Consider the following 27,363-nt stretch of genomic DNA (forward strand, 5'->3'; position numbering starts at 1 on the left):
TTAAAAATTCCATATCTGCTTTGTATATCAATGAATGGTCTCTTGGGAGTACAATTAATTTCTTTGTGATTGTTCTATTACTATTCTCATTTTGTACAGATTCTGAGATGTCACAATTCAGTTAAGAATTCTCAATTTCCAAAGCATTTGAGATATGTTCATTAGCAAAATAGGAGCACTGCCCTTCCTTATGCATTCCTGGTTTGTTTTTGAAAATTTACACTTCAGCAATAATCTCTGTAATGCATGTTTATGGCACAGATAATTTTATCAGAGTGAAATCTCTAGATTTTTTTTTAGAATTTAGACATACTCAGCTCAATTTATCAGGTTTAATATCTGCCTGAACTAACTGTATCCAACTCTCAAACTTGTCTCATTTTGAGACAATTCATAGAATCATAGAATCATAGAATCATAGAATATTAGAGTTGGAAGGGACCTCAGGAGGTCATCTAGTCCAACCCCCTGCTCAAAGCAGGACTAACCTCAGCTATATCATCCCAACCAGGGCTTTGTCAAGCCTCAGCTTAAAAACCTGTAAGGATGGAGATTCCACCACCTCCCTAGGTAACCCATTCCAATGCTTCACCACCCTCCTAGTAAAAAACTTTTTCCTAATGTCCAACCTAGACCTCCCCCTGCAACTTGAGACCGTTGCTCCTTGTTCTGTCATCTGCCACCACCGAGAACAGCCTAGCCCCATCCTCCCTAGAACCCCCTTTCAGGTAGTTAAAAGCCGCTATCAAATCCCCCCTCACTCTTCTCTTTTGCAGACTAAACAAGCCCAGTTCCCTCAGCCTCTCCTCATAAGTCCTGTGCTCCAGCCCCCTAATCATTTTGGTTGCCCTCCGCTGCACTCTCTCCAAATTGTCCACATCTTTTTTGTAGTGGGGGGCCCAAAACTGGACACAGTATTCTAAATGCGGCCTCACCAATGCCGAATAGAGGGGAATAATCACTTCCCGTGACCTGCTGGCAATGCCCCTCCTAATGCAGCCCAATATTCCATTAGCCTTCTTGACAACCAGGGCACACTGCTGACTCATATCCAGCTTTTTATCCACCGTTACCCCCAGGTCCTTTTCTGCAGAGCTGCTGCCCAGCTCGTCGGTCCCCAGTCTATAGCTGTGCATGGGATTCTTCCTTCCTAAGTGGAGGACTCTGCACTTGTCCTTGTTGAACCTCATTAGATTTCTTTTGGCCCAATCCTCCAGTTTGTTTAGGTCACTCTGTATCCTATCCCTACCTTCCCACCCCCAGCATTCCAAACATTTATATCATGTCATATTTAATTACTTAAGCTATGAAAACAGAAGGGTCTTTTTCCACAGAGAATATAAAAAGGTATTCATCTTGGAGTTTTGTTATTAAACAATTTCCTTTTTACAACTGCATACACTTATTTAAAGCTGACAGTATAACAGAGTTAAATATAATATAATAAATTCATAAACAGAACTGCTGGAAAGTCTGAAAATAACAACACCTTATTTTCAATCTCCATCTCCAATGCTTAATGGATCCTTTCATCACATGATCTCCAAGTGCTTCACAAACACTAAGAGACCAATTCTTCCACTGTTACTCGTGTTGGCTTCACAGAGAGTACTTGTGGATTATGTTACTAGTCAAGACAAGGGTTGCAGAACTGGGGAAGCAATGCCATTGGAGGCAAAATGAATCTTTCCATTCACTTCAATGTGTTTTGGATCAGTCTCAGAAAGATTAGGGGCTTGTCTATACACAACTTGCACTAGTTTAACTAAAATCACCATAAAATTCAAATAATTTCCAATGATGTAAACTCCTGTATGGACACTCTTAAATCAATTTAACCTTTATAGCACAGTGCCTACACAGGACTTAACACCAGTTTAGCTAAATCAGTTTTCAAAACATACCTTTAGTCAAATTAGTACAACACTGTGTGTGTGTAGATCAGATCTAAGTGACTCAACTAAGTCCACACAGTGGGTCAGTGGCAGAGACAAAAGGACTAATGTGTGCAAATTCTCAGTCCTGAACAACATCAGCACTATTATCTTATTATCTGTGATTATGTTTCTCTCACCTAAATTAATTACAAAATAAAGAACAACTCACAGGCATTTAAATCTACAAAAGAAACAACTATACAAATTTGAGACTAGCAGGAGGGAAGAAACTCTCTTCACTCCAACAGGAAAGAGTTTCCAACATTGCATGAGAAGAATCAGTAGCTCTAAGGGCAAGCAACTTGATAAGTAAAAGGTTACTTGCAACTACAAATACTTTCAGACACTAGAAGAATGTTCAAGGATGAATAGGAAAATCCACACTGATCTGAGCCCTGACTTTCCCTTAAGAGCCTTGTAGAGCAGCAGGTGGGAGACACTAAACTAAGTAAATAGGAAGCAACATCAAACACAGTTACTCAGGATAAGAGCTAAAGCTGTATAAATATTCCTTTACAGATTTGTTATTTTGCTTGAAGTCAGGTTGTAATGTTGTTCCACATGATTTTATTTTTGTAGTACAAATGCACCCTCTGGTTTCCCTGTGTTTGGAGCTTAAAATTCTCAAGCAAATATCCAATCAGATAGTGGGTAAAAGATACTTTTTAAAAATGTAAGATAAATACATAATGAACAGAACAACAGATTCTTTTGTTCTACTGCTCCACTTTTTGTACAGCAAAGAACTGGACAGATTAAATAAGTGAAACAGTGAATGTTCCATAGGTCCTTGGAAGAGATTAGTTCTTATCCACCCTTCCTCTGAGTAGACTTCAATGATGAATACTTCACTGTTTATTTTAATAGACACTTTAAAATCACAAATAGAACTTGAGCCCCAATTGTTTATGTGAGCTAGTTTTGGTCAGAGTGGTAGAGCAGCCAAGGTACCTGCTCTGGAATAATCATACCACATGGTTAATTAATAATGATACAAAAGACAGGAAGACACTTAGTATTTTGACAATGTTATTTCTCTTTAATAGTACTTAATTTAAAAAAAGTCCCCAAATCATTAAAATCCATCAGAAATTGCTGGGTAAGTAAATCAAACCATTCACTGACAAGCCTGTCTGCAGCTCCTTCAGACATGGGATGTGTCAAAAAGTAAAACTAGGACAAGGCAGAATACAAGAGGGATATGGTATTACTTGTATAGGGATACTCAGTGAAACTGCTGAGGCACTACCATATTAAAGTTATATCTGATGGGCTAATTTTCAATGTTGTCTGGTACCTGAAGGCTGTTCTAACTTCCAGCAGCTTCTCCAGGGTTCTTTATGGGCTGCACAGCAGCAGAGAATGTCTGTAGCACGCACTGAAAACACCCCCTGCCCTGCCTCCAGCCTTGCTCACTATATATAGGGTCACATCCATCAGATTACACTGCTGCTGCATGTGGGGAAGTCTTTCCTGGCCAATTGCATCTCCTATACAAACTCTATATACTGCCGCAGTTGCCAAAGGCACTGGAGCAGGGACGCAAGTTGGCCTGGGAGTGTCTAAAGTGTAACTGACAGCTGTGCCGTTTTGGCAGGACCCAGGCCCATTTTCCCTAATGGGCAGCTGCCTTGAAGCACAGAGTGAGTGATAATTTAATTCAGTTAGGTGAATCATAAAATTATGAAAGTTACCATGAATTCACACTACTTCATTCATAAGATATGGCTATTTCAATTGTTACACGTAGATCTGCATAGCAACTTTCAGCCTAGGGTTAACATTTTTGGAAGTTAGTTAGAGCTTCCTAGAAAGAGAGATTTATACTGCAAATGATGCCAGAACCCTAACTCGGGCTATGCTGCAACGTGAACAACATTAGCAAAAATCATTTTGTGTGGGGGCTGAGCTTCAGGCTCTAGCATGCCCACAGACAATCAGGGCACTTTGTACCTGATAATTTACTTTTATGGGTTTTGGTTTCAAATGGATTTTACAGAGTTAATGGCTTGGGAAATTATTATGGGAAACAATAATTCAGAGCTGACCTTTTCTAAGCTACTTGTAATTTGATTGGTTTAGCTAGCAATACCTTTAATTGAATTTGTCAGCAACAAAGATATGTGTGCTAAGAGCTGCTGACTTACATTTTATAATTACTATAACTTCAGATAAATATTTAAGCAGTCAAGAAACAGTGGGAGTAAAACAGTAACCTACAGTAACACTAAGTCAATACATTCATGCAGAAGTCATTCTCAATCATATTAGTCATTATTCTGTCAGAAAGATACAAACCATTGATTGAACTTAACACACATTTGTCATTTAGTAAAGAAGTGGTGGGAGAGGTGAATATTTTTCCTCTTATATACCATATATTGGGGAGTAGTGAGCAAATCATAAATTATTATTTCCCTTTCTATAGCTCCATGACCAAGCCAGAGAGGAGATTTGCACATTGGATTTCCCACAAGCACCCTTGCACCTGCTCAGAGTTCCAGTTCAAACTATTAGGCTCCACAGGGATGTATAAGTGGCCTCCATGTGCAACACATTGTAGGATCAAGGTCTTAATTGTGGAATTTCCTTGACTCTAAAGCACACAAGATAAATTGTGTTGTTACTCAGCACACTTTTCTTACAAATTCTAGATGAAGCAGACCAAGCAGCAACAATGATGATGAAGATATGTAGAGCAATTAAAATCACTTCTGAGCAAGCTCAGTTTTCATCTACTAAGTGATTTAATAAAACTAATCACAGATTTGCCTCTCCCCCTCTCCCAGGAGATCACTGCAAATTTCTCCCTTTGCCCTTACTAAGAGGCAGAGTACATACAGGTGTTACTGTAGATAATAACTTCATATAGTAACCTCTGGAGTCTGAGCCCTACAATAGCTTGTGAAGTGCTTTGGGATCATTCAAGACAGGTACAATATTCATGTAAAGTATAATTATTGATATTCAGCTGTTCTTTTTCTTTTAGGATGAACATTGAAACTCTCATTGGCTTGTTAAGACAGAAAGCAATACTGCTAAAAATGTATATTATTTAGTTAGATTATAGCTATGAAAATACATGAGAGAAGAAAATTATCAGGAGGAGACTGAAAAACTGATCTGATAAAAATTCCAGACAGAACAGGAAACCTTCAACAAATACGAAAACAACTGTGATCCAATAATAATCAGCAGCAAACATAGGTTAAAAGGACACCTTCTATTTGAGAAACAAATTCCCATCTGAAAATGTCATAACTATTGATGTTGCAGTAAGGAACACTCTAAAGATTATTAAAAGAAAGATTTAAATGATCCATTTTTTCCTAGTTTGCTTTGTGTATTTGACAGCCCACTGCGTCTAGTTAGTTTCACTGTTTCCTTGAATGTCAGTTGCAGTTCCTATCTCCTACTCTAATATGAATGGTAGCTGTTTGCACAAAGAAGTCCCTTTCTTCCAGGAATGCCCCATTTGCCAGGGCAGCTGTATACCACCACCTTTTTCAGGCCCTGGCATATGAGGTGGTTCTTATTCAGGGGAAGTCCTGAGAAGGTGAATACTGGATCTATTGACTCCAGCTGCTTTATGCTGCCAGAAAGATGCATAGCAACTGAATTGTACATAAGAATAATGCCCGATGTTTCCAAAAGCCATTTAATGACATTGACATTTTAATTCATTATTAATATTTTTTACATCTACGTGCATATACCTTGATTTTCACTGCTCTTTCCAGAGTTACTAAAAAGATATTTTTTCTGAGATATGACATGATGCCACATAAAATGAAGGGATTTCAGTGAAGACATATTCTACTCTGTGAAAGGGCATGTATCATGATTTACATTTTAAATAAAATAGGCACAGCAGAAATATATAGCAAGTCTTTAATGAATTGACCCGAATCATCATCATCACTGCCTTGGGTTTACTAATCAGTTTTCCAACCCTTTCCCTTCTTACTTCCAGTCTTCATCCACCCGAGATAACGATTTTGAAAACTGTTACACAGTGACTGGATTTTATAATGAATCCTTTAATATAACTTATATCATAGAGCTACAATGGAATAAGTACCTTACATAAGACCTGAGTCTGCATTCTTTAACTGCCACTTAAAAATTTCTAATTAAACTTGAATGGAGGTGTTGCCTGAAAAAGAACTTCCATATAATGACCACAGTTAAAGTCTGAATATTATCTTTACCACTGATTACTAGGATTATATAATTGCCCATGGATATTCACAGGACCAAATTCTTGCTGACTTTAGAGTAACTGTTTCTAGTTTACACCAGTGTGAGAGGAGAATCAGGCTCATGGTGGTAAGGACCAAAGACACAGATAACCTGTCTAGGTTCTATGATCAGAATATGCTGTTTAAAGCTGCTCAGAGTCACTTTTAACACTGCACTTCTAACAGATTTACACTGCTTACTTTCAGAGACAAAAATACAGGTAACTTGATATTTAGGGAAAGTTGTTGCTCTTTTCATACATCTACCTACATTTCACAGACTCCAGAGTGAGTCTCCAGTTTTATGTACCTTAACTGACTCAACTGCATAATGTGAATCATTTAAATTAGGAGAAATCTTGGATATATGGAATAAGCAAGGCTGAAGATAGCCCTTAATTTATGTACCTGAAAGGTGGGATATACAAATTATTTTCATTTGAAATTCTTTAAACTGATTTATAATAAAGAAAAAAAAATGAAGCTTTGTATTTTTAAAATTGTATTTCAATCACAGAAACATACTCTAAACAACACAGAAATGAGTTTCTTCTTGAAAAACAATGGCAAAAAGGACTTTTCATTTCATATAATTCATTAATATAGAGTAGCACCATCATTAGATTACTTGCTTACGTAATTGGTCCTTTAAGATTTATTATGCCTCTGAGAAATCATACATTGCTTTAGCACACAGCAAACATCACACTATATCAATAGCATATATTACTATGACTTAACATCACAATGACTGGTTTTATAATAGTGTATCAAACTTCAAGATGAAAGCCCTCAACAAAAATAAAAATTTCTATCCTGAGAGTCAGTGGGCCTGATCCTACATCAACTTTGCATGTGAGTTATTCAAATCAATGTGAATTCCACATAGTGATTGTCTCCAAAGTATTTGACGAATATAGTCTCTTTCTTCATAAAAGATACAATTTTAATGTACAGTGAGAGCATATGTAAATAGTCTCTTTAAATGTTTAGCATGAATGCCAGGGAGGACAGACACTTTACACCAGAAGCAGAGGCAGAAAGAGAGAGAATTGTAGAGATAATAGTTTTCCTTATTAGAATAAAGACCCTTGCCCAGTATCAGAAGAAAGTGACACTTTCCGGGATTACCATTGTCACATGACCCAATTATGGTAATGCTCTGATTTCCACTCTCTGATAATGTCACCAGTTCCTAAATGAAAGAATAATCAATCAAGCTCTCTCTCTCTTTGTCTATACACACACACACACACACTTGCCAGGGCATTTGTCAAGTAAACTAGAAAGTGAAACAGTTCACCAAATTTATGACAGTCCATCTAATAGACTAGTACAAACAAACAGTACAAAGGAGTGTGAAACACAAAATTTCAACTCTACATATCTCGTTCTAACTTTAGAACTTTAAAATTGTAAACTAGAGCAACTTCAGCAAATGCATTAATGTTGAGGGTAGTTTTAATAGTTTTTCATCATTTTACTTTTGTGCAATGTACTTTTGTGTACATTTGAAACTGAACATGCATTTTTTTAAAAAATCCTTCCAAGTAAATACTCAGTGATGTTTGGCCTTGAGCCAGTGATCTCTCAGGATCTGAGAAGAGCAGGACCAATTGTGCAGGACCATCCATGCAGAAGAAACTGACTGCATAAAAACTCTAGCGCTGTATGAGATCATCTCCATCTCTCAGGATGGTATCAGAGAATCCTTAGCTCAGAGTTGCTCAACCCATGGGAGAGAAGGATCATCTAACACAATCAGGGGAATCATGAGGTATTAACATTTTGATCCAATCTAAAGCAAAGAAAATCTTATTCCCCCACTCCCTGCACACCTTTACCCTTCAGGATCAGGTATTCTCTGTCTAACTCTCTCTCTCTAAAAAACCATTAAAAAAAACACACACACACAAATTGTATAGGCTTATCATGGATACATTTAATATAGAAGTAAAATAAAATGTAAGGGGATCATGAAAATGTTTGAGTTTAAATAATAGGTCACCTACCTGATCAGATTGACTAGGACTATGGGCTAGCCAATAGTGGTCCATAAAGCCCACCTTTCTTCTATACCAGTGTGTTACCTTGATGGGGATGACTTTCTAATACTTCCTCAAGGCTGTCAACCCAACCTATCTCCAATGTCTTTCCCCATGAATGGATCCAGCACCTCTATGGCAACGGTTCCCAACCTGGGGGGCGGGACCCCCTTGGGGGGATGCCAAAGATTCTGGGCGGTCCATGAGGCTTCAGCAATACTGAGGTCATTTAGCCCTCCTAGCTCTGCGTCAGCCAGAGTGAGGAAGCAGCCCCCCAGAGATCCATGCTGGCCAAGTGCAGCTGCCACGAGCTCTGTGCCAGCCGGAGCGGAGGAGCAGCTTTGAGTCTGCACCAGCTAAAGTGGAGGAGTAGCCTCCCCCAGACCTGCACCGGCTGGGCACCCAGGCAGAAAGGCGGGAGCCTGGAGCAGCCCTGACCAATCTGCCAAGGCCCTCCTTCATTACCCTGAGTCCATGAGGGATGGGAGAGGGGGCCCACACTAGGCATGTGGTGGCAGCTGCACCAGGGAAGGCTTTGCTTCTTACTCAGGTAAGAGTAATTTAAGATTATGTAACAATGTTATTATTCTCATTATATGTGTTTATAGGGGTTATATGTGTTTATGGCCGGTGAGGGGGTGGGCCAGGGTGCGTGTTTTACTTAGTGTTAACTAGTGAGGCTTTCACTCAAAAAGGTTGGGAACCATAGAATTATGGGAAGAAAAGAGTAACCATTCAGAGGCAGCTACTCCTCACTCCTTTTCCATGCTGAAAAGATAGGATGCACATTCAGATAACAGGACAATTAATCGGGCCCAATTTATTAGAAAACCTCTCTTTGCTAAGCCATATATTTCAACTGTGCAACATTCTGTAACATCAAAAGGTCCTTTCAGTCACTAAAAAACTGGACGGGACTTTATAAAATAGCTTAGATCTGAAAAGCTCCGTATTCCATTACCAATCCCATATGACATCTACTAGTCACACAACACAACACAAAAAAAACAGATCCTACAAGGAATAAAATACATATTCATAGATTAAATATATAACACAAGTCAAAATGATAAAGTCAAAACAAAGAGCTTCAACCTTGTCAGAATAAAGCATTCCAATAATTTTTGTTGATTTTTTAATTAAATCAATGTTTCTATTAAATGTTTTGACTTTATCAAATCAGTATTTTGCAATGGAAGTCTGTTCAGTCAGAAAATGTTTGATCAGCTCTACACACAAAGCACATGTCATGATCCAGCTGAGGAGCAGTTCTCTGGGAATAATTTAGTAGTCCTCATTTAAAAAACTGAATGGTCTCAAAACAATATTTGCTCTAGAAAGCCAGTAAAAATCTTTAAAATGGCCATTATTAAATAGTTTATATTACATCAACTGATCAATGACATGCAGGAAAATTCACACATGCCTTTGCTTGTGTGTGTGTGCTTGCACACGTAACAATATGTCACCAGAAGTCACATGCACAGTGTAGAGGATATTGTCATCTGTAAACACTATAAATATTTAGCCTAACCTGTACTCAAGATCTTTTTCACAAAGATATTTTTATATTTGTGATAACAAAAGTATATAAGAAAGTATTAACCTACAGTGCACATGCTTATCTCAATGATATTTTAGTGAGACTGTCCTTGCTCCAGGAGGCCACAGTTAATGTGCCCTTAATACAGAGAAGCTGTGTCTTCATTAGCAAAGGAGAGACCATTTTTGCACTGGAACAGTATTAAAAAGGCCTGAGGGAATATTACATTTCAACATCTCCAAAAAAAAAAGTGAGGTGTGTTTCAGGTGACCACAGAAATATCTATAATCAATTTCAGCTGCAACTTCCAATTACTGGTAGGCCAGCAAGCAAATTGCCAAGCACGTTGGATGCAGTAATCAAATGTTACTCCAGAGGCTTGGACTGGTAAATCCAATACAAGCAGGAGCATTTTCTATCTGGTCTTATTCACTTGAGTCATCAACAAGAAGCTAGTTCAGTGTTCTTACAGAAGAGTAGTCCTGGAAGAGGAGAATACTTTTTGTAAGCATTTACATGGCTGTGGAGGCTTGGAAGCTGAATAAAAATCACTAATCATTGTAGCTACAGTATTTGAATGAAGGTATGGCTTTCCTAGACTCTGTAACACCCTCTCAAGAGATATGAGAAGGTACCTCATCACTTGGGAGATTCAAAATTAGGCTGGATAATATATATAAAATGTACTGTAATGAATACATTCAAAATGGCGGGAAGGGAGGATGGACTAGATTGGCGCTTCACAGCCTTTTCAGGCTGGAGCTGAGAAATTGACAAGAAAGCTGGGCAGCTAGAGCCCAGCTGCCTCCCTCCCCTTGAAGAGCTGAGTGGCTGGACGCCATTACAGTCTGGGATTGGGGTGAGAAGCCTGGGCACTGGACCCAGAAGTCTGGGCAGCTGCTGAGAGCAGGGCAAAAAGCCCCAGGGGGGTGGACACTACTCCCAGCAGAGAATGGGGAGGAGAGAAGCCCAGGTGGAGCCTAGGCAGGTTGTCCATTTTACCACTGGGCTGAAATTGACAAGGCTGCCTGACTCCCACGGGATTATATGAAACCAGGGCAGCTGGATCCCCCTCCCCAGGGGTGAGAAGCCCTGAGCGGCTTCCTTTGGCTTTCAGCTTGGAACAGAGAAGGGAAAAGACCCAGGCGGTTCCCCTGGCTCCCAATGGAGAATGGAGAGGGCAGCCTGCTGGAAGCCCAGGAGACTGTGTGGCAGCTTGGCTCCTGCCAGGGAGCTGCCAGCAGAGCTGAAAGACCAGGCTCTCAGCTCCCCACCCTGCCCTTCTTAGGTTGGTGGAGGTGCTCCTGGTGAGGACGCACTCCACCAACCCAAGGAGGGATCGTGTGGACATCAGCCACCACAGTAATTAATTCATTTATTCATGTCAAACTTTTTCCCCCAAGCTTTTTATCTCCAATGATTGCTCCAAGGAAATTTATTTTTGAATGATTAGGAGACACAATTAGAGGCATTTTCTCATAATCCCATAGCACAAATATAAGTAATAAGGTCTTCAGCATGCTGTGGAAAATATTACTCTGAGCAAAAAACTTAACACACAAACAGAGACCAGGTTTCTTTTTTATGTAAAATATAAGTATGCATATTTTTCTCATATTTATTTACTTAAGTTCCTTTAAAATCACTGGCTAAGTATTGCAACAGAGAATTTATTTTTTTTAAGAAACTACAGTCGTAGATAATTCTGCTTAAGGGCACACATTTGAATCTGGGATCATTCTTATTTGTCTTGGACAAAACACATTACTGAATGGAACCACTGGCTGTACATTTACAATAAGAGCACACAAAATGGATTGTATAATTTTATTACTTTTAATAAAATTTGCATTTATGCTAACTAAAATAATTATAAGGGTGATCAAATCACACAGTAAGCTGTTATTCACCTGCAAGAATCAGAAAGAAATTGTTCCTCCAGGTACAATTTGCACAATTGGCTGGATTGTTCACATCTTCCTCTGAAATATTAGACACTGACTCTGGGGAGTAGCTGATACTGTTTTTCAAAGGTGTGGCAGATGGCAGGATAGTTCAAAGGGTCACTCTTCACTTAGCAATGAGAGCCCTTCATGATCAGAGAAGAAAGCTGCCTGCTGCAACTTGGAGCGGGTTCTGGAACGTGTGATGCTTTTATAAATTATAGAATATATTCGCCTAATAAGCTCTCCTTGCATTATTATGAAGAACTGACCAGATCTGAAGGTAAGATATCACATGAGAGGAGCCAGTGGTCCTACATATACCACCAACATACATTTTTATTGACCAAGTATATTGCGTATATTCAAGTAAATAATGAGAGCAACAACAAGCAGTTATATGGTGTTTTGTGAGCATGACCCCACAACCCCTTAATGCATTGAATTTCCACTTACTTCATTTGGTGCTTCTTGCATGGAGGATTTTGCATGAATGGAGCCTGTATTTTACAGGGGGTTTGCTAGAATTAGCTAATTAATCCTTGCAACACCCATTTGAAGTAGCAAAGTACCATACAACTTTAATTATATGAATGTCATGGGGAATACTGAATGAGTTCAAAGGAAATTTTACAAGTAGTGGATGTTAGGCAGGACATAATCTTGTTTCAAACAAGAGGAGATTTAGATAAATGAGGGATATTATATTATTATCCCAGTTTTACAGATGGAATAACAGGCCCCAGAAAGGTTAAATGACTTAGTATAAACCACATAACTTATCATGGTTAGTATTCATGAGTTCCTGGACTCAAATACTACTATGATGTCCACTTTATTGCAAAAAGAACATTCAATATGTATCTTCTCACTAGGCGGATCTGAAGCACAGAACAGTTAAATGACTTGCCTGAAGTCATACAGTGAATCGGTAAACAGAGAAAGGAATAGAAACTAAGGCTCCTGACCCGCTCACCGGGCAGTGATCTATCCATTGGATCACAGCATTTCTCAAAATTCTTCTGAGAGTTATCTTGTTCTCCCAGCTGAGGGTCAAATTCAGCAAAAAGATTCTTATTAAAAACGTTGTATTCTTTTATGAAAAAAGATCCTTAGATAATAACTATTATTGGGAGAAAGGGATTTGCCAGATCCCCTCTGGAATCATGAGGACACCGTCAGTACTTCCTCCTAATTTAACTCGCTTACACATCTCAGCTATATAGAAACTATCTGTCAGCCAAAAATTGATTGAACAGGATGCAGCTACCACCCCTCAGACTTCTCCGGTAACCAGCTAGATTGTTGAGCGGAACAGGTAGAAAAGAGGCTGAGGGAAGGAAATACTTGAACATTTTGATTAAAAGTTTTGTTGAAATCTTGAAATAATAAATAATAAATACATAATAAATAATAATAATAATAAATTGCAACCAGCTCTTCTGCTGAGCAATATAAGTACATCCTTGAGGCTTCTGGAATTTAGTATGTTGAATCCACAACACTGCAGAGGATTATTGCACAGATTCCAAAGCCAGAAGCAACCGTTGTGATCATCTGGTCTGACCTCCTGTATAATACAGGCCATAAGAACTTTCCCAAAATAATTCCTAGGGCCTATCTTTTAGAAAAACATTCAATCTTTTCTAATTACCCTAATTGTCAAAATGTATGCTTTATTTCCAGTTTGAATTTGTCTAGCTGCAACTTCCAGCCATTGGATTGCGTTGAACCTTTCTTTCTCTGCTAGATTGAAGAGCCAAGTATTTATTTGTTCCCGATGCTCCCCCTTAATATTCTCTTTGTTAAACTAGATAGATTGAACTCTTTGAGTCTATCGATATAAGGGATGTTTTCTAATCCTTCAATCATTCTCATGGCTCCTCTTTGAACTATCTCCCATTTTTAAACATCCCTCTTGAATTGTGGGCACCAGAACTAGACAGTATTCAGCAGCAGTCACACAAGTGCCAAACACAAAGGTAAAGTAAGCTCTCTACTCCTATTTCAAAAGCCATATCACAAAATGACATTTCAACTGAATAAAGAAATAAACAAATTGATACAAACTTACCAATTCACCACAATATGCTCCCAAGGCAATCACTGACTGGAGGATTAAAAGTGTAAGACTCCTCAAGTTTTCCTCTGTAAAATTAAAAACAAAAAGTTGTGGGTTTTTTGGTTTTTGTGGGTTTTTTTAAACATTTTTATATTCACAAGAGCAAATCTTGATACCTTGTAAAAGGCAAATAGTAAGAGTGGTACATGGTAGGTGGAGAGCATCTACAAATTAACACTACTGAATAACAGTATAATACAATGGAATATATACAATATTTATTATGCAAAACAGTATAATATATAAAATATAAAATAAAGGTCACATGTACAAAATTTTATGATTCATAAGACATCTTATGATGAAAATGCTCATGCTACATCAATTGTGTAATTAACTATGATACCCATTTATAATCACCTTCCTGACATGCTATTCTGTTAAAAACAAATTATCTTTCAGTGGACTGGGTTTCTTTTTTAAATGAAAAAAAATCTGATATGAGAATCATAGGTACTTTATTAGCTCGTTAAATACCCAAGAGTTATTACCAATGCCCACAGTTCTTACACAGGCATGTTAATCATCCTGGCAAATTACCTTAATGGTTTGTGAAAACAGGATTGTAGTCTTGGTCTTAGTAAAGTTAATATCCATCAGCCCAGCTTATCCATACCAAATGTCAATCATTACCATACGGGGATGTATTTTATCTCCGTTTTTAACCCTTTCTACACTGACTGAAAAAACAAATGCTTTGGGAGGATGTTCAAAACTATATATGGGCCTAATCCTACATTCTCTGCACATGCCAAAGTCATTGAAGTCGACTGGAATTTGGGATACACCATCAATATAGAATCTGGTTCTTCAGTATACATCTGAAAATACAAGTATGAAGAAGGTGCAATTAAAAAACACCTTTACTTTTCTTTGTGCATATCTGTATAATTTACTTCAAGATGGATTTAATTATCTTCTAGTTCCATTTCACACAGCACTGATTGCATATTATTTGTAGCTTGGGAAAAAATGATAATTGTTTTTTCATGACAATAACATTTATATCACTCAAAAATATTGCTTTATAATCTAACTTCTTCTTCTTAGTCCCTTTCTCCTTCTCCCAATTCCTTCCATTTACAACCTCCTCCATCTGTTTTTGTGGCATAAATTGCTCTGATGACCCTTCTGGCAAGCATTCATTCCATATGTCAGTTGCCAGCTAATGCTAAATTATTTTAACTATTTATATGTACTCTTGAGAAATGACAATCTATCACAAGTTCTCCTTTTCTCCTAAAATGTGTAACTGCTTACAAAGAACTATATTCCTGTTTATTATTTTACCGAGATGGAAAATTTCAATTTCTTTGCAGTTCAGGGCCCACAAATGTGTGCTTTAAGAAATAAACAGTATTCTACAATAGTTTGTTGAATTCAATATCTTCCATACTGTAAATCTTCTAACATTTATCATTTTCTAGTAAGGTTTATCTTTTCTTTAACTTTCAATATAATTATTTTCCTTTATGAAAAAAGTTTGCTACAAATCTTATTAACTTGCATTTTACATTGCATTTAGGTGTTTTTCCCCCTTCCCAGTGCCTGCCTAAAGTTTAAACCTGCTTTCTGAAAAATGCTAACAAGCAACTAGAAGGTGAGGTTGACATATGCTCAATAAAATTATCAATATCAATAACAGATTTTTAAGGATAAAGTGAACATTTCAGAGAAAGATACAAGCATGAAATGACAGTCCCTGGAATATTCACTTTTGGCTTTGGATTTAGAAGATTGGACTTACAATTCTGCTTTTACCACATTATAGCAGAACACAGAACCACCATATGTGATACTTATAATTGGTACAGATTTTTTTCTCAGCTGGGTCACTTTTAAAAAAAAAAGTTTTTTAGCATTATACTATTCTTATAAAACTGTCATTAAATGAGCTACTGTCTGAACTTCCACAGAGAATTCAATGGGAATTGCACCTTTTGTCACTGAGACCAGAATTTGGCCCACAGAGTTTACCTCTATTCATAAAATTATTTAATACTCAAGGTCAGATCACACCCTCATACATAAAAACAAAAGTCACCACACAGGAAAGAAATCTCTGTTTGGAACCCATCATGGGCTTTGGACTGGACTCCATGTTAATAGTGTAATGAAGGGCTTTATACGTAGCATTAAAGTAGGCTTATATTTATGTAATTGTCTCAGAGAGGCACCCCCCCCCTTTGCAAATACAAATATATGTTTTGAAAGTTATCTCAGCCAGTTATGCTATAAATAGAGAAAATAAACAAAGTATAAAACATTAACTGAGACTAAAGGTAAAGTTATTCTGTGAGATCTGCACACTACTACTCAGCTTTGTCCCCCTTCCCCCACCCTGCAGTGATGTGTAAATCTCCCACGGTTATTAATGGAAGATGCATATGAAGTGAGAGCAGAATACAGAAACTGAAAACTACTTTATTGACTATGCTTGAAATGAGGATGTTGCCATTAGTTTTTTGACAGACATCCCACAGAGGTGTTTAGAAGGTTATTCAAGTTACCATAGTAAAAGCCCTGTTTCAGGATTACATTGGTGGGTTTAAATTAATAGTCATGAAACATGGAAATGAAGTGTAAGTGAGGCATACAGCAAAGTCGTTGTATACCATTACTATGGAAGTACTGGAACAGTGTATGAGTATACAAAACTAGGAAGATTGCTAGAGGGTGATAGAAGGATACAAATCCAGGGTTTCCAGGTTTTGGTTGGTTGTAGTCAGAGCAAGCCTGAATCAACAAGAGTCCAGTCTGCCTGGTCTATTACTAGCTTTCTTATAATTATTATTAATTATATCTACTAGGGTAGTACCAGAGGTCCTTATGAGTGACTGAGTCCCATTCTGCGAGGCACTGCCCACATATATGAAAAAAAACATAGCCCCTTCTCCAGAGAGCTGACAATCTAAATATAAAATGACAGACAACAAATGGACAGGGCGTAGTTGTAGCCGTGTCAATCCCAGGATATCAGAGACCATCTTTTATTGGGTCAATGTCTGCTGGTGAGAGACAAGCTTTCAAGCCACACAAACAGACAGGGGAAGCACAAGTTAAGAGTAAGACAGTAGGTCATGTACTTAGGGACTAACAATGAGATTTTTTGCTATAAGGTGGGGACTTATCAGTTGGAAGGGCAGAGGAGAAGAAAGACCTGCATGTATTGGTTGATCATAGGATGACTATAAGCCACCAGTGTGATGCAGACATGAAAAAGGCTAATGCAGTGCTAGAATGCATCAGGTGATGTATTTCCATTAGAGACACGGAAGTGTTATTGCCATTATACAAGGCACTAGTGAGACCTCATCTGGAATACTGTGTGCAATTCTGGTCTCCTGTGCTTAAGAAAGATGAATTCAAACTGGAAGAGGTGCAGAGAAGGGCTACTGGGATGACCAGAGGCATGGAAAACCTACCTTACAAGAGGAAGTTCAAGGAGCTTGACTTGTTTAGTCTAACCAGAAGAAGGGTGAAGGAAGATATGACTGCTCTCTATAAACACATCAGCGGGATAAATATCAGGGAGGGAGAGGAGTTATTTAAGTTAAGGGCCAATATGGACACAAGAACAAATGAATATAAACAGGCCATTGATAAGTTTAGGCTTCAAATTAGATGAAGGTTACTAACCATCTGAAGAGTGAAGCCATCCAAGGGGAATAGTTGGGGCAAAAAACCTAACCGGCTTGAAGACTGAGCGTGGTAAGTTTATGGAGGGGATGATATCATGAGATTGCCTGCAATGGCATGTGGCCCATCTGCAACTGATAACAGCAAAAGTCCCCAATGGCCAGATATGGGGGCACGGGATGGGGAGAGCTCTGAGTTACTACAGACCCCACGTGTCTAGCTGGTGGGTCTTACCAACATGCTCAGGGTCCAAATGATCACCATATTTGGGGTCAGGACGGTATTTTCCCCAAGGTCAGATTGGCAGAGACCCTGGGGATTTTTTTGCCTTCATCTGCAGCATACGGAATGATCTTGTAGGTTTAAATTAGTGTTAATAGTGGTTCTCTGTAACCTGAAGTCTTCAAACATGATTTGAGAACTGCAGTAACTCAGCAAGAGGTTAAGGGTCTATGACAGGAGTGGGTGAGAGAAGTTCTATGGCCTGAGATGTCCAGGAGGTCTGACTAGATAATCATTAAGGTCCCTTCTGGCCTTAAAGTCTATGAGTCTTTGAGGGGCACAGGTAATATTTTCGGTTATGGGACAAAGTAAATAATGATTTTTGCCAGCAAATTTTTACCTTTTCATAAAAACAAACAAACAAAAAACAATATATAAAAAATCCCCAAAACACAACCACATACATCTGCCTAGTTTCATTTAACTTACACTTTTGTTTGGTTCTATAACATTTGGTATGCATATGATAATAAGCTAATTATTATATGCTAATTAATAACTAAGATTTTTTTTTAAAATAGGAGTAATAATGTAACAAACCCCCTATTCAGCATCTGACAAACCTGAATAATTATTTGGGTGATTATTACTAAGGTCCTGCATGAAGAATACGAATACACACACACACACACACACTCTCTTATTTCTGTGCTGTTTTCTAACACAGACAGCATATATTCACCTTGGACAACCTTGCCATTTTGAATTCCCAATGCCTTTTAGGTCTGAAATAAATATAACAAAAAGCCATACAAAACTGACAGTCATTAAACTCACTCCACACCGTTTTCACACTGCATATATTCCATACATAAGCAGCATTAGACATTTCGGACACAGAAGCTCATTTATTAAGTTCCATAACAAGAGCCAGGATTTATTAAAGCTGTCATTAATGTATGCATGCTGTCAACTGATCTTCCCAATGCCCATTGGGATCACATCCATCCTGACATCTGAGACACCCAAATAGTAGCCTATTGACAATAGCAGCATAGCTGGAGTGCTGTCTATCTTGTTTAATTCCTTGATTCTTCAGACTGATAACACCAGATAAATAAGAATGCCCTGTCTTTCCTCTGAGCTTCACAATCTTTTATCAGCATTTAACCATTACCCAAGAGATAACATAGTCACTTTGAAATGTGATCTAACTGTTTGGATGTCAAATTGTAATACAGGATGAGACTATCTTTTGCTCCCAAAATTGTGCAAGACACGGTAAACTATCCTGAAGTACCACTTGAAATGTGCATTCTGTCTTATCAGTTCATATTTACTTCTATAATTAATTATGGTTTTTCCCCCAAAGGGACTGATTAGTATTACCTATTGCCCTTCTGTCTTCCAAGTTGGGTACTTTCTGGCCATTGCCTGTTCATGACTATTGCAGAAATTGATCTCTATGACAACTCAAACATAAGATACATGTTTAGTTACACCAATTGTCTCTCACAAGTGTGTGTGTGGGAGAACGTTCTGCATATTAGCATAAGATACAGCACTATCTGAACATCACTACCTGCCTCTTGGTGTTATAGCTAATGAAGTACCAGTAACTTCCAATCACTAAGAACAAACAATAATTCAAGATTTTGCATATGACTTCAGAAATATCCTCTTACCATTTAAATCAGCAGAGAACCTGCAAGATAGAACATTTTATATTGGGTGACTAGTTCACAATGATCAAATTAACATTCTAGTTATGGATATTTTTTGTTTATTCCACTGGTATTACCCAGGGATAAATAGTATATTTGCATTACCACTTAAAGCTGAAAGATTAAACTACATTGTTGCTTTAAAAAAAAAAATTCTTTGGCTAACTCTACAAGAGCGGTGGTCAAATTTGTGACTAATTATCCATCATTTTAAATATTCTACAACCAAGCATGTACAGTGATCTTATATATTGACTAAAAATAGGAAACCAAATTACTGACCCAGCCCCCAGTTCAGGAAAGCATTTAAGCCTGTGCTGAAATTTAAGCAGGGGCTTAAGTCCCAATGATTTCAATGGGTCTTAAGCATATGTCTATATGTTGTCTTGAATAGGGATGCTTTCCTGAATCAAGACTCTAATCAGTGCGCTTGTCTTTTATGAACCATCAGAGATCAATATAAGGGATTAGGTTATTTTCTCACTCTTACTACATTAGCACTATTGCACATTCTCTAGCAGCACTGCACTTGAACACAGGTAATTAAAGCAGGTTATCAAATCAGTTATTTGATCCTGGTTTTCTGTGGGATTTGTATATTAAATTAGATAAGAACAAAACCTTGTGTGACAATCTTATTTGAATGTCATAGAGGGAAGACCCTCAACTGCATGCTATCACAGGGCTGACCCTTTAAGGGAGTCAGATGCCTAGTCTACTTATAACAAGCTCCGTTGAAGGGGATGACCCACACTGGTGGAGCTGGGGATAGTTAGTCTAAGTAGCTGGAAGTCCCCTGAGTGTAATAAAAGACTTAGGAGAGCTCAGCTGGAGAAGCTCTTGAGAAGAAAAGAAGCTCTAGAAGAGGGGAGCTCCCAGAGCTCCTGAACTAGGCAAAAGCTCTCCAGGGTAGGGAGGGTTGGGACAGACCATGAGCAAACAGGGGCAAGAATGAAGAGCTCTCCAAGCAGTAGAGAAACCAGACGCCTTACAGCAGATGGAGCTGCTGCTGGAACCCAGAGAGACTTTTGTTTTGGGACTTTTAAATTTTATCTGGGCTCTGAGGTGACAGCCTTAAAGCCTCATTCTAGTGGTCCTTTCAGGAGGCTTTATTAAAAGGGAGATATGCTACTGTAGAGTGTTTGGCTTCTCTTTGACGGGGCTGTTTAAGTGACCTCACTACAACTTCATTTAGTGGGTGACACTAATGCAGGCCTCAACAGAAGCACATTCAGCTGCAAAGAGGGCACGGTTGACCCCTTTTACACCAGCCTATTTGAAATATATCTAACATTTTCCGTATGTGCTAATTCTAATTTAGGGTACCCATTACAGAGGTGGTTTTTTAAAAACAACCCCCCACCACCAATCCACTAAATAATTAGTCTAGAAATTCTATCAACCAAAACAATTACAAGCTGATTGGAAGACAGCAGGGGATATACAACACAATCACACTACAGAGTTATGTTCTGAAACCATCTATTATTATTGGGCCAGATCCCCAGCTGGTGTAAATTAGTAAATCTCCAAAGGAGTCAGTGAAGTTATGCTAATAATGTACAACAGCAGAGGAATAAGTCCATAAATGTTTTGTACTCTAGTGGCTAGGGTCCAACGGTTGTTATTCTAATAGCTGTTTGGTGACCTATACCAAATGAGTTAGTGATCGGAGTTCCAAATGTAATGGACAAGTATCCGCATTACAAAAAACACATGGAAGATCTAGTCTGTTGCATCATTGTCATCACATCTCCAGGATTGCCTCTGAAAATGCAGAATACTAGCCAGAGTTTAAAGCCATTGTCCCCTAATGGACTTCTGAGGGCTGCCAGCTGTGGTATTTATCACTAGAGCCCTGCAAATCCGCAGATAACCGTTTTATATCCACGGACCATTTTTTGCAGATGGTGGACTGGATGTGGATCTCAGAGGCGGGGAAGCAGCTGTCTGCAGCTCATAGTCTGATGCTGCTCCCCCGCCTCTGAGATCCAGGAGTGGGGGCTCCCCCTGCTGACCACCAAACAGATGTTCGGGGAGGGCTCCCCCTGCTGATCAGCTGTTCAGCAGCTGCCTGGAGGGGCTGGCCCCCCGAACAGCTGATCAGCAGCAGCAGCTGCAGCAGAGTTGGCTGCCAAACAGCTGAATTGGGAACAGGGGTAGAGCTGCGGGTGTGGATGACCTAGAAGACAGAGACTGTGGATGGCAGGTTGGATATCAATTGAGTTTGGTGGATGCGGATCAGATTCAGATCCACATGTGTGTGTCCATGGAGGGCTCTATCTAGCATGGTTTCAGGGTAAAAACACATGTAAAGACTGTAAATGATTTTTAGATGCTTCCTATACAGCCCGAAAAGAAATGAAGATAAGACTTACCAGACAAGAGATTGGTAATGCTGGGAGAGGAAGTACTCAAACTGTCCACAATAGTACATATCTTATTACTAGCTTATAGCTGGCAACACACTTGGGAATATGGGGGGGGGGGGGGGGGAAACGTTACAGAAGAACATTCTGAGGCAGATCTTGATGGACTTGGATACAAGGGACTTAGACTGGAATTGGAATCCAGGTCTCCTGCTGTTGTCAACAGGCCTCATGGCTAGTTGTCTTCTCTCCTCCCATAATAGACTCACACAACATACTTTTTTTTATTTTAGCGAATTTCTCCTTTCCAGATATGGAAATCCTTGTAAGGGTACTGGGCATTTGAGCTGGTCTGTGTGTAATACATAAGATCCCAAGAGAGGGAGAACTTGTCCAAAAGTTTGTAAAATCTTTTGATGTGTTGATTATTTCCAGGAACCTGAAGGGAAACTGAGGCATGATACTACAGTGGCAAAGGGCATGTTCAGAGACTGCATCCTTTCTACCATCATACCCCGCAAAAAAATCCCTTTTCAATGAAGGGCTTCATATCACTAAAGATCTGTACTGTAATCCGACCCTTCCAAGTGCCTCCTGAAAACCTTTATTAGTCAAACAGAAAAACACCATCTTTTTCAGTGAGGAGGCATCGTCATATAGCAGAATCTTGATTTTTTTTTTTAAATTTCAGCCTAATTATCTGATGAATTCCCCTCAACTCCACATATCCCCTCCATTAATAATTTTCCCCAGTAAGCTAGCTTCAAAAGAAAATGTGTTAGCCATTAAAAAAAATCCTGTTTTAGTTTCATTGCAAGGTTCTGTCTCTTTGGCAGTAAAGGTGAAAGGAACAACAAGAATCTATTTCTGTAGCCTCTTTCTATAAATTAGAATAAGGTCTATAACAAGAGAAGTGTCCCTCCCTTTCTCCCATAGGCAAATAAGTATTGGGATATGAATAATCAAAGGGTATGGTAGGATGCCATGTCTTTCAGAGTTCGGCCCAGACCTTCCCAAGAGAGATCTGCTTACTGGTATAGTAGGACTATCACTTTAAATTTGGTTTATGGCCTCATACTGGTGTGAAGTGTCTTCTGAATCCATGCTGAGTCAGGAAGGACATAGCTCTTTCTCCTATGGGATGAGTGTATTTGTAGTGGTGCAGTGCTCTCCAAAAGACAAGGAAATAGCAGGTCAAAGTGAAGAATTGCAGATATAGCATTTTGTAAGTCTTCCCATCTATTGTTCTCTTATTATAACTAAAAAACCCCACAAAACTGCTAGAGTCCTTATAGAGACAGAAAAGTAAACTGGAAAGGTCACAGCAAGAATCCTGAAACCTGCCAAACATTGCAAGAGGGTTGATTCCCTTTGATGCTGCCTCTTATTTGAGGAGGAGGAACCCATTGTCCTGAACTGGTGTCTGAGTTTGCAGAAATTCATTTCACTCACGTTACAACAGCAGAATTGTAAAGCAGTATAAACTGCAAGGGAAGTGTACCAGTCTGTTTGGAGTATTTATTTTATATGATCTTGCAATCCCCTTACGTCTGGTGGAACACTGTGTTGTACATGACAATAAGCTGAGTCAATCATTCTGCAATCAGCAGTACTTGGATATCCACTGTACTTTACACAGTCACATCTGAAGCAGAATGAGTAGGAGCAAGTCAATAATCTGTGTGCCCTGTAAACTGCATGCTGTCACCATTGGAAATTGAATGGCAGTATTCCAACCACAGACTTACATACCAGTTTCCCTCAGCTTTCAGCTGTCCCACTTCTATTTCAGGGCTATATCAGGATGTTGGAAAAAACCAACCATCACTCTCTTTTATGTACATATTGGCACCAGTTGATTCCTTGTGGCTTGACTTGTTTAATTAGGGCATCACCAGTTTATGCAGGATCTGATGAAATCACAAGAGTTAGCACATGAAGGATGCGGCACACATTTTTCCAAGCTGAAAATGGTCAATCAATCCATTCCATTATTAATGCAGGGTTCTTTCTGTACACTGGAAGTTCTGGTGTTTTGTAAATCTAGTTTTAAATGCAGCCAGTGAAAGGGATTCCACCACTTCCCATCTCTCAAGAAGTTTTCCTGATGTTCAGTATAAATTTTCCCTCTTAATTCCATCCCCTTTCTTCGAGTGATGTTCCACTGAACAACCCTAAAATAACTTCCATCCAAAGAAAGTAAAGCCAATGAAGCTGGAATACTGCAAACTTGTTTCAATATGCTGATTCTGGTGTTCAGCTCGTTTTATCACTACTTTACTCTAAGAGCAATAAACACCTTCAATAATTACAATTTATTAAATTAATGGTGGTTATTAACTGGTGAAGCCTATAACAGAGCAACAGAAAATCAAGAAAGAATAAACCATTAGAAAGTAGGAATAATAGGATGGAAAAGCCTTGGTAATATTTTTAAAGACATCTTTATAAGAGCTGAGCAAATTTTTTCCATATAAACCCTTTTTTCTCTTGATGAAATATAGATTTGGATTGATTGAAAGTTTTCATAAATTTATATTCAATTCACCAATTGTTTTGGTCCAAAAAACTTCTTTGGAAAAAATTAAAGTTTTGTTTCAACGTTTTTCTGTTCAAAACGACTTTTCATATTGAAGTGTCCTTCAATTTTATTTCTAAAAAGTAACTTTTTAGAGGTCTAAAATTTAAAAGAGGTCTAAATTTAAAACAAAATTTTTTTGGATAAAACAAAATATTTCATTCAATCCAACTTCATTTGGTTGGATCCAAAACAATAAAAAAAAAAATCCAGCTCTGCCAGCAAACTGAAAAATCACTTATTCACTCAGCTCTATTCCTATATTTAGGGCATCATCATCTTCATGTTCTTATTATAGTTATCTGTCTTTCAGATACTGACTTCCTCCTTTCATATTTCTATGTCTCTCTTTCTCTACCCGCTATTCCTACCTAGGCCTTTTTAATGACCTCATGATTAAAACTCACTTCTCATCTCTGCAACATTAATGATATCAGTATAGCTTTGAGTCCAGGGTTTGAGAGTCACAGATGATAGAAACTGGAAAATCTATGAGATCATCTTGTCCACCCATGTACCAGTGCAAGATTATTCTGCAGGTTGCACTGCCAGCCTGCTGTGCAGAAACAGTAAAACAAAATCTAACAGAACAGTGGATTTAAAACAAAACACCACCCAAACCACACCACCACAAAAATGGAAATCCAGAGGGTTTTCCCAACTCCAGGAAGAATGCACTATTTGAAAAGCTGCCATTCATATTTTTTTTGTAAAAAACAAACAACAGAAGAAAAATCTCAATTGATCTTTGAGTGCACAGGTACTATCGTGTGTCTCTCTTAAGTATGTGCATCATATGTAAGTAAGGGACTCTAAGGCTCCAAAAGCTTTTTTTTCTCTCCTAAACCTCCCAGTGTCATAAAATTTAGGGGATTTAGTGAGGGAGGACTGTCCAGTGGTTAGGATGCTAGTGTAAGACTTGGAGATTTGAGTTCAATACCCCCATTCTGTCACAAACTATCTGTGTGATGCTGGGCAAATCACTTAGGGTCAGATTTTTTAGAAAGTTATATAGCTGCCTAAAGACGCAACTAGGCACCAAGTGAGATTTTCAAAAGTGCTTAGGCACCTATCTGCATCTTTAGGAACCTAAATACCTTTAAAAATCTGACCACTAGTCTCTCTCTTCCCCAGCTGCAAAATTGGATTAATAGCTCTTCCATCCCTCACAGGAGTGGTGTGGATGAAAACATTAGAGACTGTTGTGGCAGTCTGGAAATCTGTTCATGTGAATTACAGTTTGATTTTATGAACTCTCTCTATATGTATACCCTCATGTCTGTCTTTCATTGTATTTTTGAATCATACTTCTTGTGTTAAGGAGAGGGACACTGGCACCTGGGTGTCTTCCTCTGAATGGAGCAGACAGACAGTAAGGATCATCAACAGTTGAATAACTTGGATTAGCAAGGCAATGCAGACTCCCTGGAAAAACTATTGATTTACTAATTATTGGCATCCGAGACAAATAGGCTGGCAAGACTGGGACATGAGGTCTCATGTTGAGACTCTTGAGCAAAACTTGCAGAAGGGCTGGTGTGAGTGCTCAAGCAGACCAATACGAAAAAAAAAAAAAAAAAAAAAGACTGAGCATGAGAAGAGGTGATGCAGAACAATTTTGGTCTACTTGGGGACTGAAAGGACACTCAGGAACATGAGGAAATTGAAGCAGAGTCTTGCATGCAATTGTTTATTTCTCTATAAATCTGTATATCTCTTGTGCTGTCTCCATGAATAAAGTGTGTGTGAGTTTAGACATTGCTTTGAAGAATGTGCAACTTTTTTATAGTCATATGTAATCCCCAAAAAAGGGAAACAGTACATCAGATGGCCCACAGCTGCGGTGGAACTCTGAGATCGTGCAGCAGATACTGGGGAGGCTTGGGAGAACCATCACTGATTTCAGGGCCTAACCAATTGGTTTGTGGGGTCCTCAGTGCCAGTAGGGGTATCAGAGCCACAGATATAGTGATTAAACTATGCTCAGACTCAGCAAGCCAAGAGCACATGGATCCAAGATTTGGGTCCAGTACAGGAGCCTGGTCCACCAGGGTTGGAGCAATTGAGAAGGCATCTACAGATGCCTAAGATAGATAGAAGATGGTGTTACAAGGCAGTTACACTGTTAAAATACATTAAAATGTTCTATTTCTGCTGTATTGTGGACCAATGCACGCAAAGATGTGTGGTTCAGCAAAGGTAAATGCTTGTTGATAACCTGCCAGTGACACAGCAGAGTCAATACTACTTCTGGGTGTAGTGAGATTTCCAATGTTAACCCCTTCAGTGCTTACCAGCACTGTTTCAAGTTTCTTATCTCTGCTTAAAAGTGCATATAACTTAAATCGCACACAAACATTTTATCTGAGCTTTGATGGTAGAAGAAAGAGACAATCGTAGCTCATCAAAAGTACTAGGGAGAAAACTGGAGGGGGCTATTTAGCAGTCAGGAAAAGTACAGCGTGTATCTCTTCATTTGTATGCAGAGAAAGCATGCACAGCTTGGGGCAGGATTCTGGAATTAGACAGACTATGACACCACCTGTGAAAGGAATTTAGGAAACTGGTAAGAATAGGGAAATTGGAAGAACAGGGCTTTTGTTGTGTCACAACTGATGCAAGAGAATTGGAAACTGAACCTTTTCCAAAATGAGATACTCAAATTTAAATAGTATGTAGATCATGAAGGATTAGCACTTCCATCTTCTTACTAGAAAGATGTGAAGATACTAACAGTGATAACACATTATTAACCTACAGAGATATCTGGAAGGTTTCACAGTGAAATCCTAATATTTTTCAGAGATATGAAAAAGATTAACCTTTATTATTTTGACAAAGAGATTGTACTGATAAAAGTTGCTTACTCATGGTGAATTTTCTCCCTACGAGTGACACAATATTATCTATTTATGATCTCTAATAAACATTTTGAAGATGGTTAGTTACAGAGATAGAAGGTGAACTCTATCTGAACAAAAGTTGATGAATTCCAAGGTA

At 38.6% G+C, this 27,363-nt stretch overlaps 1 protein-coding gene across 1 annotated transcript in view; it reads right to left on the reverse strand.

The window, feature by feature from the left end:
• The window catches only part of PTPRD (protein tyrosine phosphatase receptor type D), a 1,886,025-nt gene that overhangs the window by 1,275,871 nt on the left and 582,791 nt on the right, over positions 1 to 27,363 (reverse strand). Inside the window, exon 4 of the mRNA XM_067553085.1 lies at positions 13,784 to 13,857. The gene's annotated coding sequence lies outside the window, so the exon portion shown is untranslated. The remainder of the gene's footprint in view (positions 1 to 13,783; positions 13,858 to 27,363) is intronic.

This window comes from Emydura macquarii, unplaced genomic scaffold, assembly GCF_026122565.2.
Source record: "Emydura macquarii macquarii isolate MOO-44397 ecotype Brisbane River unplaced genomic scaffold, CSIRO-AGI_Emac_v2 contig_1451, whole genome shotgun sequence".
In the NCBI taxonomy this organism is placed as follows: Eukaryota; Metazoa; Chordata; order Testudines; family Chelidae; genus Emydura; species Emydura macquarii.